This window comes from Pelobates fuscus, chromosome 5 (assembly GCF_036172605.1).
Source record: "Pelobates fuscus isolate aPelFus1 chromosome 5, aPelFus1.pri, whole genome shotgun sequence".
NCBI classification, from domain to species: domain Eukaryota; kingdom Metazoa; phylum Chordata; class Amphibia; order Anura; family Pelobatidae; genus Pelobates; species Pelobates fuscus.
The window spans coordinates 264,409,011-264,429,623 of NC_086321.1; positions in this window are offsets into that span (position 1 = coordinate 264,409,011).

A 20,613-nucleotide genomic window follows, 5' to 3' on the forward strand; every position below is an offset into this window, starting at 1 on the left:
TCTGGACTTTAATATAATCAAAATGGTCCACGTCTGAGATATATTAGAGATGTGAAAGAGCCTTATTTCAAACTCATGTTGTCTAAACGGAGATTGACATAATCAAAAATTGCCCACTCTTAATACTCTAATAAATTAATCACCTTCATAGAGTGAGTGGAGGTTGCAATATAAAATGAAAACCAGGTAATTACCTACAGTGGCTTGAAACTAAATGATGTCTAATTCAAATTGTATAAAGCTAGTAACAGAGTATCCAAAAAGACTCAAATGTGTGCACAGTAAGAATGGCTCTGTAGCAAGTTTAACTATAAGAGACTTGCTCAATCAGTAGCCAATGTTGTAGCTAAATTTGTATCCAATTGCACTATTAACATATGAGTACTAGCTAGAAAATAATTACATCTAACCAAGTAGGCAAATCGTCAGTACATAAAATACCAACTCCTAGAATTGTCAAAAAAAAAAAAAACATTCAGACTAAGTGTACAGGAATGACAGGAGGGAAAAAGTGATATAGTGTTAAAATAAAAAAGTGCTAATGTGCAGAACCAGACGTCACAATGTGCTAATTAGATTTATTAATGATCCAATAGAAGGTTGACCTACGTAAATGGATTATTGCCTGCTGATTGAAGAGAGAATTAACCCTATTGGTTCCAATCATCCGATCGTAAAAAACAAACAAGGAGTCCTATAGCGATAAGCTTCTTCACCAATCCGTCATTACGCAGAAACATCGGATCAATTGAAATGCCGGTGTAATTGTACTTACTGGACAGACGCTGTATCAAAACTGAATGTAATTAATTTAAACATTTAAGTTAAATCACAAGAAAACTCAAGCGAGATTTCCAATCAGTGCGGATGGTATTAGTCCCGTCGGATACCCGACTCAAAGAGACAGCAATCTGTCCGCCCCGATTGCACCACAACCAACCGATCGCTCACTGATTATATATTACCAGTTATAATTCTATGGCAAGCCAATATTAAATATAGTCGGCATCTATACTAGTGATGCAATTAAATTATATCCAAGTGAATTTGCTTTTTTTAATTTTAAATTCTTGGCAATAACTTTTTGATATCATCCCCTGTATTGAGTTCTCAAGGAATAATAAATAAATAAATTTGGTTCTGATTGCGCCCAACTTAAAAGGACTTCTCCAATGTATTGGTATATTTACAAAAACACCTATTTGTAAAGAGGAGTGTCATTTATGTTTGCAAGTAGTATTTCCTAAACTATTAAATTCCAATCTTTAGACCCAGAAGGGCGCTTCATTATTTTGATATGTGAAATAAGCAATAACTTATTCACACTGGTCAAAATATACGCACCTAACAAAGCACCAATCAAATTTATTTCCAACATTTTTAAGAAGATAGATCAGATTTGACAAGGTTTGGTAATAATAATGGGAGACTTCAACTGTGTAGCAGACCCATTGAAAGATAGGAAAAGCCAGCAAATAAAATAATAAAAAAAAATAAAGGTGAGAATAAATTGCAAAACCTACTCAATAAATACAACTTGAGAGACATGTGGAGGACATTTCATCCCATAGATCTGGACTACACATGTTACTCGAAAACATATAATTCATATTCTAGAATACACTACATGGTGGGAGATGTGGCCATGCTCTACATTGTTAAAAAAAATTGAGATACAGGACATAACGTGGTCGGACCACAGCCCCATTATGTTAGACTATAAATATAGTTTTGATAACTTTCGTAAAGAGTGGTGGATGAAAGACTTCTTATTACACAAGAAAAGCAATCTGGAAGAACTGGAAGAGATAACAAAATGCTTCTTTGAGCAAAACAAAGATAAAGGCACCCAAGAGATTACAGTCTGGTACGCATACAAAAGCGTAATAATAGGTCACTTAATCAAGATGGCAGCAATTGTAAATAAAAAAGGATTATTACATCCATCAAAGCTATATATTACATTGAATGAATACAAAAGTCAAAATAAAATAAATCCGTCTACACAAGGTGCTTGCAAGATTGAAAAAAATAGAAAATCAGATTAATGAACAACTAGTAGAAAAAGTATCTAAACAACTAGAAGCCCTCCAAGTCAAATGGTACCTAAAAGGCAACAAACCAGAATCTATGATGACCAACAGGCTGAAAAAAGAATGAAGTAAGTGTGTTATTTATAAAATAAAAGAGAAAGACACTTATGTAATGGCTCCGGAGAAAATTGGAGCAGCATTCAAAAGATTTTACCAAGACCTGTATAGCTTAACAGAAGAGACATTTGGGGACTCAAATGAGATTGAAAGATTCTTTTTTTTTTTTTTTTTTGAAATTCTTTATTTTTGTTGTGCAAGGTAATACTTCAGGCTTACTTAGCCACAACAGCAATCGTAAGCGTTAACATACAATGATGCAAACATGGCATAGAAAAACACAGCACAAGTTTTAGTTTTTGTTGAGATAAAACATAGATAACATATTGGCATAACACTTTAAGGGCTTTCCTGACAGGTGTGCACTCTTTTTTTAATAAGGTAATACAGTAAAAGTTGACTGTTGCTAGGTTAAGGTGAGTGGGCACATGCTAGTGAGGCTATATACATTAAGCTTCGTTATGGTAAGATCCAGTAGTACGGTTTGCGGGCGTAGTCGTGCAAAGAGGTAACAATAAAAAATAAATTGAGACAATTAAGCATATACATAGTGGGCGCGTACATGCTAATGTCCGGGTACCCCCTGTCGTTTATCATAGCGATAAGATAACTCGGTAACGTTATTCTGAGTAAACGTCTGCTAGTTAAATATTTGTTTAAAGAAGCTAAGCGTCGTGTGTGTGATCTCGTTACCTCTACTGGGCATTTTCCCTACCAAGAAATACAGTATGGGTTTGTTTATAGTGAGGAGAGTTCAGGCCTAGATAGTGGGCCCGTGAGCAGGGGTCACTAAGGCAGATCGGGTCTGGCTGTTAGTGCTCATGCATGTTATGATATTGTTTGGTATGCCCGATTTATAAAAGCCTGCTCTTGTTAAAGCAAACTGTACATACTTAGGCATTTATAGGCAAGAATGAAAGTAAAAATATATCATGTAGAACTATATATAGAAAAAGAAAAAAAAACAAAAGCTGAACGATTGCCATAGACCTGTGTGAAGGAAAAGTAATGAAATTGAGTCAGTGGCCAGTGAAGCCTAGCAGCCCTCTGGGAGCTCTCAAGTGGTGGCTACAGTCTGTGCAGCGCTGACGGGTCCCCCTGGAACGAAGGGCTTGGAGGTAGCCGGGTTCCATCTGTGTGGCTTGTAGGTTGTGAGGCGTCGTTGTATGGCATCCGTCGGTAATCCCAAGGCAGGGAGGTGAGTCTCTGCTTCCTGTAGGTCCGCTATGAGATAAGTGGCGTCTCCGTGGTATATCTGCAATTTGTGCGGTGAGCGCCACCTATATTTAACATCCCGTTCACGGAGCAAGGCGGTAAAAGGCCTCAAAGTGGAGCGCCAGGCCATAGTCCCTTTGGAAAAGTCTGAGAAGAATGATAACGACATGTCCTCAAAGCTATACGGTGTGGTGCCCCTGCTTGCGGCCATTACTGTTTCTTTGTCTTGTCGCTTCTGGAATCTTATTATCAGGTCCCTGGTTGCTGATAGTGGGGCCGTTGGTGGCTTAGGGAGCCTAAACATGCTGTCAAGGCCTATCCCTTTGGCTTGTTTTGGCGGCAGTATCGTTGTTAATAGGCGCCGCACAAGGTGAGGGAGCTCAGAGTCCGGGACGGAGTCGGCGATGCCCCTAACCTTAAGATTCTGGGTGCGTCGGGAGTCCTCCATAGCAGCCATGGCCTGCTCCATTTTCACTTGTTTCTGATGTAATATATTCATCTCCTGTCGGAGTACGGCCATTTGCCCAGTGTGCGTGTTGGTGGTCTGCTCCGCTGTTTCCATGCGGTCAGTAAGGCCCTTTATGTCCCTCCTCATGCCTGCCACGTCCTCCTGGATATTCTGGCGGAGCTCCGCCAGCAGCTCCCTCATTTCAGCTTTGGTGACTGGGGCCGAGTCAAGTGGCGTGGCAGGTTTCGGATCGGGTTTCCCCGGTGCCCTTGTCAGGGGCTGGTATAGCTCCTCTGGCTCGGAGAGTAAGTCGTCGGAGTCCTCGATGCCCTCCATGTAGGCGGCCATTTCTGGTTCGTGTGCGCCATGTGCTCGCCTCCACAAGTCTCCTATGCTGGCGCCTGGCCGAGGTAGGTCAGGCTTAGGCTTCTTACTTTTTCTACCCATGTTTGCTTCCTACGTGGATAGGTAGGGTGACTTTGTTTGGGGGTGAATTTTCAATATTTGGGGTTTTAAAGTCGATTGCACCGGGAGCTCTCTGAGGATGCGACCTGTCGGTTCAGTCCGAGATTGAAAGATTCTTTATGGATCTGCCTATTCCAAAAATACAACTGGACCAACTGGGGCAACTAAACCAGCCTGATTGAAAAAGCAATCGATAAACTTAAAATAAAGACGGCTCCAGGCCCAGATGGTTTCATAAACAGATTTTATAAATCAATGAAGAACTGTCTAAAAGGAGAACTAACCACCGTCTTCAATCATATAATGGAAACAGGAGAGTGTCCAGAGGAATTGCTCAAGGAAAATAGTGTGCCTATTCCAAAAGCTGATAAAAACCTTGAACTGGTAAGCAACTACAGACCTATATCACTGATTAATACCGATATTAAGCTACCATCTTCCATCATAGCCGAAAGATTGATGCCTGTGATACCATATCTTATTAATGATGATCAAGTCGGATTTGTCACGGGGAGATCCCCGGTGAATAGTCTTAGAAGAATAATCAACACATTGGAGGAAGTGGAGAGCAGTAGAACCCCTCTAGCCCTGTTGTTGCTAGATGCAGAGAAAGCGTTCAACAGGGTTGGATGGGGCTTCATGTTCTCTGACTTAAACCATTTTGGAATAACCGGACCAATCCTTAAAGCAATATTGGTGTTATATAGCGCTCCATCAGCTAAGGTCACGGGGTCAGGATTTACATCACACTCCTTTAGTATAAAAAATGGAACCAGACAGGGATGTCCCCTCTCGTCCTTACTATACATAATGGTATTAGAGCCCCTCGCTATCCTAATCAGAGAAAACAATAAAATCAAGAGATTTACAAATACTACAGGGCAGACAAAACTTTTGCAGATGCAGATGGCATCCTGCTAACACTTGAAGACCCAATCAGGTCGGTACCAGAACTACTTAAAGACATAAACTGCTATTCTAACTTCTCTGACTATAAGATAAATCTGGAAAAATCAACATTCATTAAAAAATATGAACAAAAGGCTGACCAATAATCTCGCACAAAATAATGGCCTAGAGGGAAATATAGATAAGTTGAAGTATCTGGACATCATTATAACCCCACTATTAAAAGACATGGTAGAAGCCAACATCCTTCCATTGCCGAAAGACATAAACAAAAAACTGAAAGACTGGAAAAATTTGGGATTTTCATGGTCAGGAAGGATTAATATATTAAAATCATATGTCCTACCAAAGTGGCTATATATTTGAAGAATGATTCCAATAGATGGCCCAGAAAATTGTCTGTCATTATTGTCAAATTTATTTGGAGTGATAAGAAATCAAGAGTAAGGATGAAATTACTGGCTAGAGCAAAGCAGGACGAAGGGCTGGGATGTCCAGAAGTATTCCAGTGCTACCAGGCCAGCAGATTGTTCCACATAACGCTTACACAGAACAGAGCGGCTATTAAAGAAAACTGGTATAAGATGGAACTAGCAAAGACCAGTGTAAAAAAAAAAATAGCCTCACTATTTTGGACAATTGAGAACATAGAAACATCATGAGAGAGTCGTCTAGCAAATCCCGGATACTCGAAGAATTAACGAGATGGTGGAGCAAATTTATAAGTAAGAAAGACCTTAGAAATAAAATAATAACTGCCCTCCCTTTCATGACCATTGAAGACATATTGGAAAATCTAAGAATAGATTTGTGGTCTGAGAAAGGGGTGGGGGATTATGGAGATATCATGGCAGAAGGTAAAGTGAAACCTTTTTCCCAAATCATGACTGGATTTAACATCTCCTCTAACCAAAGGTTTAACTATTTACAAATTAAAAGCTTTGTAATAAAACATATATATATACAAGCAACAAAGAGAATACTAGCAACCTTATACACTCATTCGAACTAAAGAATTATAATAGTATTATAGGAAAAAATTAGAAAAAATAAAGAGAAACTTTGATGATGACAGTGTACCAATGCCCAAGGACTGGTCTAAAGTGTACTCAATGTACGAAGGTCTGGTACTAGTCATATATATATATATAAAATAATGCATTACAGAGGAACATGGTAATATGGAGGTCATCTTGAACCATAATTCACTTTCCTTATCAAATTCCTGTTGATTAGTTAAAATGACTGTCCTGATAACTTAATCATAAGCATATTTTCTTTGCAATATTGTTGTTACATACAACAAATCCTAAGCCATACATTATGAAGTGTGCCTTGCAAGACACATGATTGTATTAGAAACAGGAGTGATATCATGTGAAGTGATAAAATCACTAACCACAGATTGCATCTCTTTTAATAAAATCAAAACCCAAGTTGGCTTGAAATGCTACATATATTTAAGTGTATTAAATACAATTTGCAAATATTTTGTTGGCAGTGTGCATAAAAGGTATTTAAAAATGCTTAACAATTGCATTGATCTGTGTTTACTGAATTTAATTTCAGATGACAAAACTAGAAGAATTAAAAAGAAGAGTAAAAAGCTGATGACTCAAACAAAATAATAAAAATAAGTGCTATACTTGAGTTTCTATGATATTCTACAAATGACATCAATAAACGAGTCAACAAATTAAAAGCGTGAAAGCTAAATTATACTTATACATTCTCTACAGATAGATTGTTTACAAGCTATAAAAACTTTTTTTAAAACTAACTCATGTTTGATCAACCATAAATCTGTATGATATATAAAAGAAACAAAGATTAGTTCGCCCTAGGACATGAAGCAATGAAATGACTTAAACTACTTAAAAAAACTACACAAACATCTGTGCTCTGAAAAACTGGATTAATGAATGGTAATTTCAGTTACCTTAAAATGGCCTTTTGATTCATTATGCACTTTACAGCTCTTTGCCTGACTGAAGCTTGATTTAATGAGTTTAAAAAAAGAGTGTTGAAGGATACTGAAGTAGAAGAAGAAATAAACACAGATGGAAAATAGCCAGAACTTTATAATTGTTGGGAAATGCAATATTAATATTGTATTATTGTATAATATTGCCGTTTTAAAGTTGGTCATAATAAGATCAATAGTGTTTCCAGGAAGAGAATAAAATAATTCTTGAAGGGGGAGATTTGAGGAAGAAATGCATAATAAAGGGTAAAAAACCCTCAATGACTGACAGAGGTTGTTCTAAGGTCAAATAATCACGATTACATGAGTTAAATATTTGGTGTACTAACTTAACAAGTAGGGCCTCATCTGGAGAAGTACTGACTCACGTTTTCTTTTCCAGAGAAAAAAGATCTATAAGCAGAGATGATAATGGTTAAGATTTTTTTTTCCTGTAAAAGTTGGGTAATTTAATTTTTTTAATTTAAAAAACAAGTAATTTCCACAAGGCTTTGCATAAGAGTCTTATATAAAAAAAAAAACACTTACTGGCAAAGCTTTTGAGAGCAACCAGGCATGTCAAAATCATAGGGTGTTATAAAGAATTTTCAGCAGATTCTACACATGCCTTTTCAGATTCTACATATGCCTTCAGAAAATTACTACATCATCCATTTAGTTTATCAAAATAATAAAAATGTACTTGAGAAGACACTTAAATTGTGTTTGTATGTACAAAAAACACACTTATGCGATTATGACCATAGGCTTGATTAAAAACCTATATTAAAAAGAAGTAGCTGACCACAGTGATATCACACATAATGGTCCCACTCACATATTTATTATTGTGGTAACTGTGTAGGATGCAAAACTTCAACACAATAAAAATAGGAATGTGAAGTTTTTTTTAATCAAAAACTACAAATAAAGAATATAACATTCAATCCTTTATTATGTGCAATGCAATGTTATTTATTTACTCATTTGCCCTTGTGGCTATCAGTATGTGGGTAAGACAACTAGAAAATTAAAAGTCTATATTGGAGAACATAACACTAATAAAAAAAAAGGCTGGCCACTTTCTACAATTCTTATTTTGTTTTTATGGCAATCTAAGCATGAGAGGTCCACTATCCAGTGGAAAATTCTACCTACCTGATCTCAGCAAAATGTATACCAAAAGGCCCTGAAAGTCTGAGCCTGTTACTAAGTGACTCAGCAATATGTGAGTGAGACCATTTTGTGTTTATTTGCAAATTGTATACAGATTTCACTACTACCTTTTTTTAGTCTAGGTTTTTAATAAAGCCTATGGTAAATATTGCATGAGTGTGTTTTTTGTACATGCACATATGTATTAAGTGTGTTATTATTTTGATACATTGAGTTTTAAGTGTGGTTGGGTGACCTACACAAAGTAATAGTAGCACTATACTTCAACCTCTAAATTTGTATTAAAAGGTAGAAAACTGAGAGGGAATATTACAACTCCTAAGTAATCATAATAAGGAATATGGGTAGGCACACAATAATAAGAGCTGTGTACTATAAGGGCAAGGATAGATAAAATCTATAAAATAAATAAAACAATAAAAATAAAAAGGGGGGAACAAATCAAAGGGATAGGGCAACACAAATAAAATACAAATAGAGCAATGGCCATAGATATACACCGATATACACACATGCACCTTGACACACACAAACATTGATACATGCCCACACCATAACACAGACACACAAACTGACATAAAAACACACACACGGATGCACATACAAAAATGTGTGCGCAGACACAAAAGCACACTGTTTTGTGTACACACACACACACAGATGCACACCCGGTCATACACACTCACACACATTTACACACACTCATACACACACACACATACAAACATTCATACTCACACACACTCATACACACTCTCATACACACACTAATACTCACACACAATCATATACAAACTCATACACACACACACACACACACACACACACACACTCATACACACAAACTATTTTACACTTAAAAATCATACACATACACACACTCAAACTCATACACATACACACACTCATACACACACACACACACACACACGTTCAAACTCATACACACACCCATATTTACACACACTCAAACTCATACACATACACACACACTCAGCCACCCTCCTGTTCTCTCCAGCTACCTTATGTGCAAGGAGGGTGGCTTGGAGTCCTGCTGTTGTGAGTGAGGGGTCTGGAGCTCTTTGTGCTCCTCTCCCTTCAAGCTGCGGCTGCCTCCTCCAGCACCATTTCCTCCCGCACCCATGTGCGCAAGATAAAATTGATGCAATTTATACCTACTACAACTAGTAAGTTATAAGCTCCCACCCAAAGCTGAAGAATGCAGACAAAAACACAAGAGAAAAAAATCTCAAGTAATGACCAGGAGTGGGTATGTCCAGTTGTCTGAAATGGATATAGTCCATATATGGTGTATAACCAAGTCCAGATAAATATTATGAACCGAAAATATTATGAACTAGACATTGTCACCTAGATCCACTGTTTAGCAGATTTGCCCTTATATTGCAGTTTCCATTAACCCCTTAAGGACCAAACTTCTGGAATAAAAGGGAATCATGACATGTCACACATGTCATGTGTCCTTAAGGGGTTAAGGACATTTTTATTTTATCTTCTATTTACTTTAATTTAATTTTAATTTAATTTTAAATGCACTTATACCCACTCCTGGTCATTACTTATTTTTTTTTTCTCTTGTGTTTTTGTCTTTTCATTTTTATATTGATCATTAGAGATGTCCCGAACAGTTCGCCGGGAATGATGACGAATAGGGGGCGGATCGAACATCGCATATGTTTGCCCGCCGCGGCGACCGCGAACAAGCTATGTTCGCCGGCGAACCGTTACCGGCGAACTGTTCGGGACATCTCTATCATCATCATCTATTCAGTTGCCATTGGGCATCTGAACCCAGTGGTAAAAAACTGAGGCAAATGTATTGTCCTGTTTTCTAGGTCTGTCATTTGCTCAAATGTTGGGTGGGGTCATAGAGTAGCAACAGGCAGTGAGTAAATGCAATGGCTGCCTTGCGCTCACTGAACTGTGTAAGACAGTGTTTAAAACACAGATCAACACTGTCAAGGCGTTTTCTGCATACAATTTTTATACTCTTTGCATCAATGAACTTCCTGTCAAAACATTGCTTGCTGTGGTAGCTCAATAAAACAGATGTCTTTTTTTTACTGTTTCAGAATCTTTATAAAAAAATGTCAGTAACTGGTCAGCTTATACAGTGAAAATGACCAGTTGTAACATAAAATCTAATTTATTCTCCGATATATCTTCTAACATTCTTGAAACCGTTTGCTAAATGGAGACATGCCTACATTTCATTGGAATTCTCTATTCAGTGCATGCTCTCTCTCACTCTCTCTATCTTCACAGAACACACTTGCACTCCATCCCTCTATTCTCCTCCCCTATCTTTATTTCCCTCTCTCTACAGCACATGCACCCAGGAGACACGCTCACTTTTCTTCTCCCCTCTTCCTCAAACTCCTTCACACTTTTACCTTTACCTTGTCTTATTTTCCACCCTAATAGATTTGTATATAAGTCGGTCCTTATCACCTTCAACCCACTCTTTACAACTCCCACTACCCTTCAACTCCCCCAAGAGAGCTCAGAGAAGATTTGAAGTGAAAATAAACTTCTTACCTCGTGGTTTAAGCTACATTTGCAATACTATTCCATTTCTATAGTCACTCCCAGTTGGGGGATTGTACCTTTATTGTCCACTATTCCCAAACCTTATTCTTTCTCATGCAAATTACAATTTTTTACTTGCATCATATCAAATTGTTACTATATTGTTAGTTCATACAATGTATATACAGTGATGTTTCTAGAATTACTAATAGGTTAACATCTCTATGCTGTCCAGGGGTGTGTTAAACGTTCCCTGAGTTACGTATCCCTTATGTCCACCCACTACTGTTTCTAATTGTTTGAAAATTAAAAAAAGCAATCTTTCTTTACATAGAATAGAGAACACAACTTTTAAACAATGTTTCTTTATCTAGAATGAAGCATTTTAGGTTTAAATTATTATTTATTATGCAAACTAGTGCTAATTATGTTTCTTTACCTATAGTTAAAATAAAGATAGGGGCATAGGGTTTATCAAACCAACAGAGCAGCAAGAACACTGAAAAAAAGAACACTGAAAACAGAAAAAAACTGAAAATAATTAGTATGATAATCAAATTCAATATGTGGTTGATGCACCCCATGGCCAAGTATGCAAGGATTGCACACCTAGTATCCATTTTTACATTAGAGAGAATATAGATATTTGAGGGAAAAATAAACAAAGCATATAAAAAAAGCATCATAGGGATTCAAATATAATTTTAACCTAGAACATAATGCAAAGAAGATACATTATGTTCCCTTACCTAAAATAGGTGCACAAAGGTATTTATTTAAAGTTCTAAAAGTAAATAATTGTTAACACCTCTGTACCCTACCCTAGGGTTTATTAAGAAAATTGCTGTCCGAGGTATTTCCTAGGTAGAAGGTGACATTGTGACATAAAAAATGTTGAAAATGAAAAACAATCATAACAGAGGATTTGTCTTCCTTATTCCTCATTTTCTGTGATGAATATATAATTGCCTCAGGGGACCAAGTAAATAGGTGTTATTAAAAGTATTATAGTACCTACCATTAACTCATAGTCACATACTTAAACCAGTAGCTAAACACACAATGTATGTTTTTACTTTTCCTGAAGTAGAAAACAGATGTCCATGCACACACAGGATGTCTGAAATGCAGATTTTATTAGAGTGGAATGGCATCGTTTTGGCACATTCAAGGTTGCTTGAAAAAGGCTCTTGTGTGAACTAAAACATTACCATTCCACTCTTATAAAGTCTGCATTTTGGACATCCTGTGTGTGCCCCGGACATCTGTTCTCTACATGTGATAACATTTCATGCCATTGGTAGTCTTCCAGGTTTCCTGTGGTACCACAGTATAGGTCTTCTAAGGAAAATGTGCATGCAGTTCATGTTTCATATTTTGAAGTTTACTTTACCTAAAGACCTTTCAACATGTCAGTCATTCTTTCTCTAGCTAGTGCACTACATTTCAGCATTATCTAGATAAGTGATGGCAAGGTCTTCCATATTATTTGGATTTTAATCCTGCAAGCCATGTACAGTTACTGGTTTGATAACATTTATAGTCACTGTTCATATTTTTATGATATGCTTCATCATACATAAATTTACACTTATGCCTGGTTAAAAAGAAATCATAATTAAGTATTTATTTATGGCCTAGTTTGACAAATTCACAAATACACCAAGAGTATATTTTGTGTGCACTTTGATTTATCTTATTATGACATGTCATTCACTTTCTATGTTTTTTTTTCTGCCATGCCACTTGTCCATGAATAATATTTTTATATCTCTTTGTTTTGAGTAATTATGCCATTCTATGAAATCACCCAAGCTTGAAATTCTTGAAACCGTGAACAATGTTTCAAGTCTCCCTTTCCATCTTTCACTGTTGTTTCTATCTTGTTTATATAATTTGTCCTACTACTACATCATTATGCTGATGTGTATTAATGGAACATGTATTCTACATGGATGTAATGTAATTATAACAATAAGTGGCAAATGCAATCATGTAGAGTGCATTTTACATGCAATCATGTAAATGCAATCATGTAAAGTGCAGTTTACATACAATCATGTAAATGCAATCATGTAAAGTGAATTTCCTGAAATAACAAAAGTAAAAAAATCAAGATGAATAAGAGTGATCTACCTATACCATATACTTCTGGGAGATTGGTTACTAGTAGAGTTGAGCGAACCAGGACTGTAAAGTTCGGGCTCGTACTGAACATTACGTTTTTGGGACCTCGGACCTGAACACGGACATATCACTGTATCTTCGGGTTGGAGTTCGGTGTTGCAGGGCAGCCAATCAACAAGCGTTTGACTCGTGTGCCCTTAGAAGCCATCACAGGCATGCCTACTAATGGCATGGCTGTAATTGGCCAGTGCAGCATGTGACCAGGCGCTATATATAATCTGGAGTCGCGTAGCGCCGCACGCACATGAGTTCTTATTAGTGTAGGGAGAGGATGCTGCCACTTTCAGGGACAGCTTAGGAAAGAATTCTGCAAACTAGTACATTAGTGGGGTGCACTTCATATCTGAAAGTCAAATAGAAGCATCAAATAATGCGGTTACATCAGAGTTTTAAAAAGTCATTTTTTTTGGTGCTAAATAGTACATTTGGGGTGTGCACTTCATATCTGAGAGTCAAATAGAAGCATCAAATACTGCGGTTACAGCGCAGCTGTAAAAATTCTAATTGTTTTGGTGCCAAACAGCTAAATAGTAAATTTGGGGAGTGCTCTTCATATCTGAGAGTCAAATAGAAGCATCAAATAATGCGGTTACAGCGCAATTGTAAACACTTATTTTCTGGGTGCTAATCTGCTAAATAGTAAGTTTGGGCCCTGCACTTCATATCTGAGAGTCAAATAGAACCATAAAATATTGTGCTTACATTGCAGTTTTAAAAATTAAAATTCTTTAGGTGCTAAATAGTACATTTGGTGTGTGCAGTTCATATCTGAGAGTCAAATAGAACCGTCAATTACTGTGGTTACATCGCACTTTCAAAAATTCAATTTTTTTGGGTGCTAAATAGTACATTTGCGGCCTCCGGTGCATTTCTTGCAGTCCAATAAACAAAAAAAACAAAAACATGGTTGACTATTGGCGGTTACATTGTCGCCTGACATAAAACATCTGTTAGTTTGGTGGGTGAATGCAAAGAATGAGGAGAGGGTCAAATAAGGGACGTGTCCATGGTCATGGTCATGGCACTGCTGGTGTTGGTGGAGCTCCTGTTGCAAGGAGACGACGTGGTTGATCTGTGCCAGCTACACGCACAAGCGAAACACCTTCCTCATGTGCGAGTACACAACAGAACCGTCAGCGTTATTTGGTAGGCCAGAATGCCACTCTATGAATGTTGGGGCCAGAACAAGTACAGGCGATAGTAGATTGGATGGCTGACAGTGCCTCCAGTTCCTGCACATTGTCTCCCACCCGGTCCCCTGCTGAAAGCTCAGAGTTGGCACCTGCAGCCCATGGCCATCTGTCTTTCACCTCACCCCCTTGCAAATCAGCCAAGCAGTCTGAGCCACAAGTCATGCAGCAGTCTCTTATGCTTTTTGATGACTCTGTTGGCAGGGTTTCCATGGGCCATCCACCTAGCCTTGCCCCAGAAGTGGAAGAGATTGAGTGCATTGATGCACAGCCACTTATGTGTCAGGATGTGGACATGCAAGGACCACTGCAGCACGTCTCTGATGATGACGAAACACAGGTGCCAACTGCTGTGGCTTTCGGCAGTGTGCAGACTGGCAAGGAGGGCAGGGTTGAGGAGTGAGTGGAAGATGATGTGGAGGATGAGGTCCTAGACCCCACATGGAATCCCTCACGTCATGTGAGTGACGTGTCCAGTTTGGAGGAAGAGGCGGTGGTCGGAGGCACCAGCACAGCATAAGAGGGATCAGGGTGCAAAAGCAGAGCAGCCATCCACTAGACGGTACGCCTGCTACTGCCCACCACACCCAGGGACCGAGCACACCAAAGCCAGCTCCAAGGAGTTCCCTGGCGTGGCAGTTCTTCAGACAATGTGCTGATGACAAAACACGAGTGGTGTTTTATATATAATGTCATTCTAAGTGTGTCACGATGCGGGGAACCAAACACGCTAACACACACACACAGAAAAGGTGCAGTACCGGACCTTAGAGTGGCCGGGCTAAGCACACAAAGAATAGTCAGGAGACAAGCTGAGTAAGGGGAACTAGAAGACAGAATAACGAGAAACAAGCCAAGGTCAAAGGGTAGGAGAAAGTCACAAAGTCAGATAAACAAGCCAGAGAGTACGTAACCAGAAACACAAGTTCAGTAGCAATACTAGCAAGCAAAGACCACAACAGGGCAGAGAGAAACAGGAAAGGTAAGTATATAAATCATTAGGTTAATTCTAATTGGATAATTTCCAATCAGAATGAACAATCACACGTGGGAGATATCTAGACCTCCCACTGTGATTGAGGCACTGTGCCTTTAACGCCGGGTCAGGTGGCTGACCCCGGCGTTTATTAAATTGGGCGGTCTCCCAGCGCGTCTCCCTGCGTTGCTACTGCGACGCCCTGCTGTTGATTGTTTTGCACTTTGCAAACAGGCTTATTTTGGTCCATATGAGACACCGTAATTTGGTGATTCAACCAATGGGACATAAGCGTCCCTGGTTGCCCCAGTAACGTAGTTGTCAAGCCAATGAAATTAGCCTATTTGGTCAGATGATTAACTGACCAGGAAGTACCTTTGAAATGAATGGGTGGGCATAGTAAACTCGGTGGCTGAAGGCAATGAAAACCAGCTGATTGTAAGTACCACATGATTACGTCCTATATAAGTCTTTTCAGTTTTATGAATGTTTGTGTCCTGATGAAAGCTCCCCAGTGGAGCTGAAACGTAACATTTTTCTTCCGCAATAAATGGAGAAGTTATCTTCTGGAAAACCTTGAGTGCCGGTATTTTCACTTTGTTTATATATATGTATATATATAGTATATATATCAATGTTTCAGTCCTCTCTCAGGACTTTCATCAGGATCAAAGTCCAGAGAGAGGACTGAAACGTTTATCCTGGCATTATGTTTTAAACTTGCACAATAAAAGAAGATTTTTAACTTGAAGACCGTGAGTGCTACCTATTCTACCTATACTTGGATACTTAAAGTCCCAGGGCGTGAACCCGGCATTTATTTCTTTTTCTACTTATATATGGACAGCCTGTGTGCAAGGATTTTGCATTTATCTATCTATCTATCTATATATATATATATATATATATATATATATATATATATGATCTAAATACTTTTATTACTTGCACAAGCTTGCACAAGCCGGCTATTCCGGCCATGTGATCACGATGACCCCATGATCACATGGCCTGGGGGGCTGGGTCAGCTGCAGGGGGATTTCCTGGGATGCCAGGCAAGTCCACACATTGCGATAGCTGGCAGGGGATCACCAGCGATCAGGTAAGGGCATAGATTGCCGCGTACGTCCAAGGTATGTCCAAGGTCATTAACAACCATTTTTTTGTTGTACATCCGTGTTTAGGAAGGGGTTAATTTATTTTTATGCAATTCTTTTATTCTTTTACATAAACATCAGTGATTTGCTGCTTCCAAGCTTGGACCCTTACACACCTCTACTAACAGCAAATGTATATCCACAAGGTGGGATTGTACCACCCAGGCTCTATCATTTGGAGATGATCTGTAGCTCCAGGAAACTGCAAGTACATTTGAATACTTTTTTCAACAATTTTTAGAACATATTGCAATATATTGTGGTTTTTTTTTTCCTTTTATTTTATTTATCCACTGACTGTCATTTGGACTTGAGGACACCCAAAAGTAGTTTCACCATATAGAACTGTATTTTCTACCAAAAAGAAGGGACTCTGGTAGGAAACTGTCTACCTATATACTCATAAGTGCCACAAACCCTATCTGTTTTATTGTATTTATGGAATCTATACCTACCTAAATGTGACTTTGCCATCCATATGAATTATGAATGACATTTGTTTATTTTTAAAAATGTTAAAGGATTAAGGTATAGATATCATTAAACAGCAGTATATAAATAAAATATGTTGTATAAAAACCAAAACCTATTCAATGAGAAATCCTAATGTTTACGTGTATAATTCAAAAATTTGCATATATTTACTTCTAATGCTCCAGGAAGCCTGAATTTCATAACAGACAGACCCAAGAGAAAAAATTATCACCATGGATGTCAAAACCCAGAAACTACTAACGAAGGGAGGACCCAAAATCCAGTACGCATACAAAATACAGAAGGTAGGAGTTTGTGGCCTGATGGGTGTCAAGGCCACAGTCCATGAGGAAACACAGAGCATCCACTAGCACATCATGAAGATAGCGTCCATAGATTAAATGCTATGGGAATGCCTGAGACAACAACAGATAAAGGATGCACAAAAGGAGGAGGTTCAATGCCAAGACAAACCTTTCCATGGGGGAGTGGCTTCAACAGATTCCAGGTGGGGCATCTAAGACCGCCGTACACAAAAGTGCAGTTCTGGGAACTGCTAAGATACTGAGCAGAACTATCAGGCCTCTGGTAGAGGACAAAAGTATGAGGAATACACAAAAAATGGACCACCCAGGAGGGGTACATTTGTTTTAATATTTTTTAATTATATATATTACATAGTTACATATAGTTACATAGTTACATAGTTAGATAGCTGAAAAGAGACTTGCGTCCATCAAGTTCAGCCTTCCTCACACCTGTTTTTTGCTGTTGATCCAAAAGAGAAAAAAAAAAAAACCCAGTTTGAAGCACAATTTTGCAACAAGCTAGGACAAAAAATTCCTTATTGACCCCAGAATGGCAGTCAGATTTATCCTTGAATCAAGCAGTTATTACCCTACATTGAAAGATTATATCCTTGAATATTCTGTCTTTGCAAGTATGCATCTAGTAGCTGTTTGAACATCTGTATGGACTCTGATAAAACCACTTCTTCAGGCAGAGAATTCCACATCCTGATTGTTCTTACAGTAAAAAAACCTTTCCTTTGCCTTAGACGAAATCTTCTTTCTTCCAGTCTAAACGCATGGCCTCGTGTCCTATGTAAAGTCCGGTTTGTGAATAGATTTCCACACAATGGTTTGTATTGGCCCCGAATATATTTGTATAATGTTATCCACTATATATATATATATATATATATATATATATATATATATATATATATATATATATATATAATATCAAAATACGCTTAGAATGAAATTATAATATGTAAGTATATTAATTGTAAAATACACTTAGAATGAATTAGAATATATTAATATAATATCATTCCAAGTGTATGTATATATTATTTATACATAATTATATTATTTTATTATTTATATATTAGGGGACCAGCCTGTAACCCAGGCAGAAATTCCACAATATTTAATTAGCAAGATCTATATTTATACCTTTCCGACATCCCATAAAACCTGTGCAAGGTTTTTTACTCTTGAGACAACGCTGAACATAACTGAGTGTTTAGAGCAGTAAAATTCATAATGGCTATATAATCAGTAAAATTGTAGTGTTTATGTGAAAAATACAAAAAACATATATGAACAAAAACTTTTGCTAGAGTTTGTGACTAAGTGGCTACTAAAAAAACTGGACATTCCCCAGTGGGCTGTCTACTTTTGCAAATGGCCTGACTTGATGGGAGTCATTTTCATTACTGGACTGCCATATATGCTCTAAGGCAACACGGGCTCAGCAATTTCCAATGTGTAAAAACTGCAATGGGCAATCCGTATATTTGACCCTGTAACATTGCAAAACACAATGAAACCTGTACACAGGGGGGCATTGTTTTACTTGTGGGACATCACAGCATACAAATATGTGTATTTTTTTTCAGAGGAGCTAACAATATTATGCCATTCACAGTTAAAACACAATGCAAAAACTTTGAAAATGGCATTTCTTATTCTCTCACATTTGTTTACATTTTATTCACATTAACCCCTTAACGACCGCTGACGGTTCAGGACCGTCAGCGGTAAAACGTGCGTTTGGACCGCTGACGGTCCTGAACCGTCATAACGGTTTTGGGCTACTTACCTGATCGCCGTCGGTCCCACGGCGGCGATCAGTGCTCCACCCGGTCCAGGGGGGTTGCCTGTCTGCCCAGGCAGTCCCCCTTCGGCAGATCAGGACCCCACGGCCATGTGATCACTCGATCACATGACCGCAATAGGTGTCCATGTGTCTGCCTGCAGGGGGACTGTCTGTGCTGACAGGCAGTCTCCCTGCAAGTGAAAAATCCAAAATAAAGTGTAAAAAAAAAATCTGTGTAAAAAAAAAAAAATAATATGTGTATATATATGCTATATATACATGTATTATATCTATATATACCTATATATAATATATGTATATATATCATATATATAATGTCACACTAAGTGTATTTTTATATTTATATATACGTATATAATTATAAAAATACACTTATATTTAAATTACACACGAATATATACAATATATATAATAACTATATATATGGTATATATATATTATTATAAAATACAAATAATATGTTAATAAAAATAAATAACAAAAAATAAAAATAATTTTTAATAATTAAAAAAAAATTATATATATATTCAGTTTTATTCTAACAGTATTTTGATATTGATATATATATATTTATATCAAAATATACTTAGAATGTAATGATATATATATCTATGTATAAATAAATAAATAAAAATAATACGAAATATACATATGTCCACATACATAATTACATAAATAATTTCATAAATATACACGTAGACGTCAAATATATAAATATGTATATATATTAAAATTCTACGTGCATATTTATGTAATATTTTTACCTAATTAAGTAATTTTAATGATTGCAATTTGAGGGACCTGCCTGCCAACCCAGGCCAAAAGTCCAGATAATTTAATTTGCTAGCACTGTGTTTAACCCTGTAACTTTCTATGACACCCTAAATCCTGTACATGGGGGTACTGTTTTACTCGGGAGACTTCGCTGAACACAAATATTAGTGTTTCAAAACAGTAAAACATATCACAGCGATGATATTGTCAGTGAAAGTGAAGTTTTTTGCATTTTTCACACACAAACAGCTCTTTCACTGAGGATATTATTGCTGTGATATATTTTACTGTTCTGATACACTAATATTTGTGTTCAGCGAAGTCTCCTGAGTATAACAGTACCCCACATGTAGAGGTTTTATAGTGTTTGTGAAAGTTACAGGGTCAAATATAAGGCTTGATTTTACTTTTTTTTTTTTTATTGAAATTTGTCAGATTGGTTAGGTTGCCTTTGAGAGCGTATGGTAGCCAAGGAATGAGAATTAGCCCCATGATGGCATACCATTTGCGAAAGAAGACAACCCAAGGTATTGCAAATGGGGTATGTTCAGCTTTTTTTAGTAGCCACTTAGTCACAAACACCGGCCAAAGTTAGCGTTTTTTGCATTTTTAACACACAAACAAATATAAATGCTAACTTTGGCCAGTGTTTGTGACTAGGTGGCTACTAAAAAAAACTGGACATACCCCATTTTGAATACCCTGGGTTGTCTACTTTAAAAAATATGTACATGTTAGGTGTGTTTCGGGGATTTATGACAGATAACGGTGTAACAATGTCACTATTGATACATTTAAAATATATATATATTGAAACAGCAATTTCCTACTTGTATTTATAGGCCTATAACT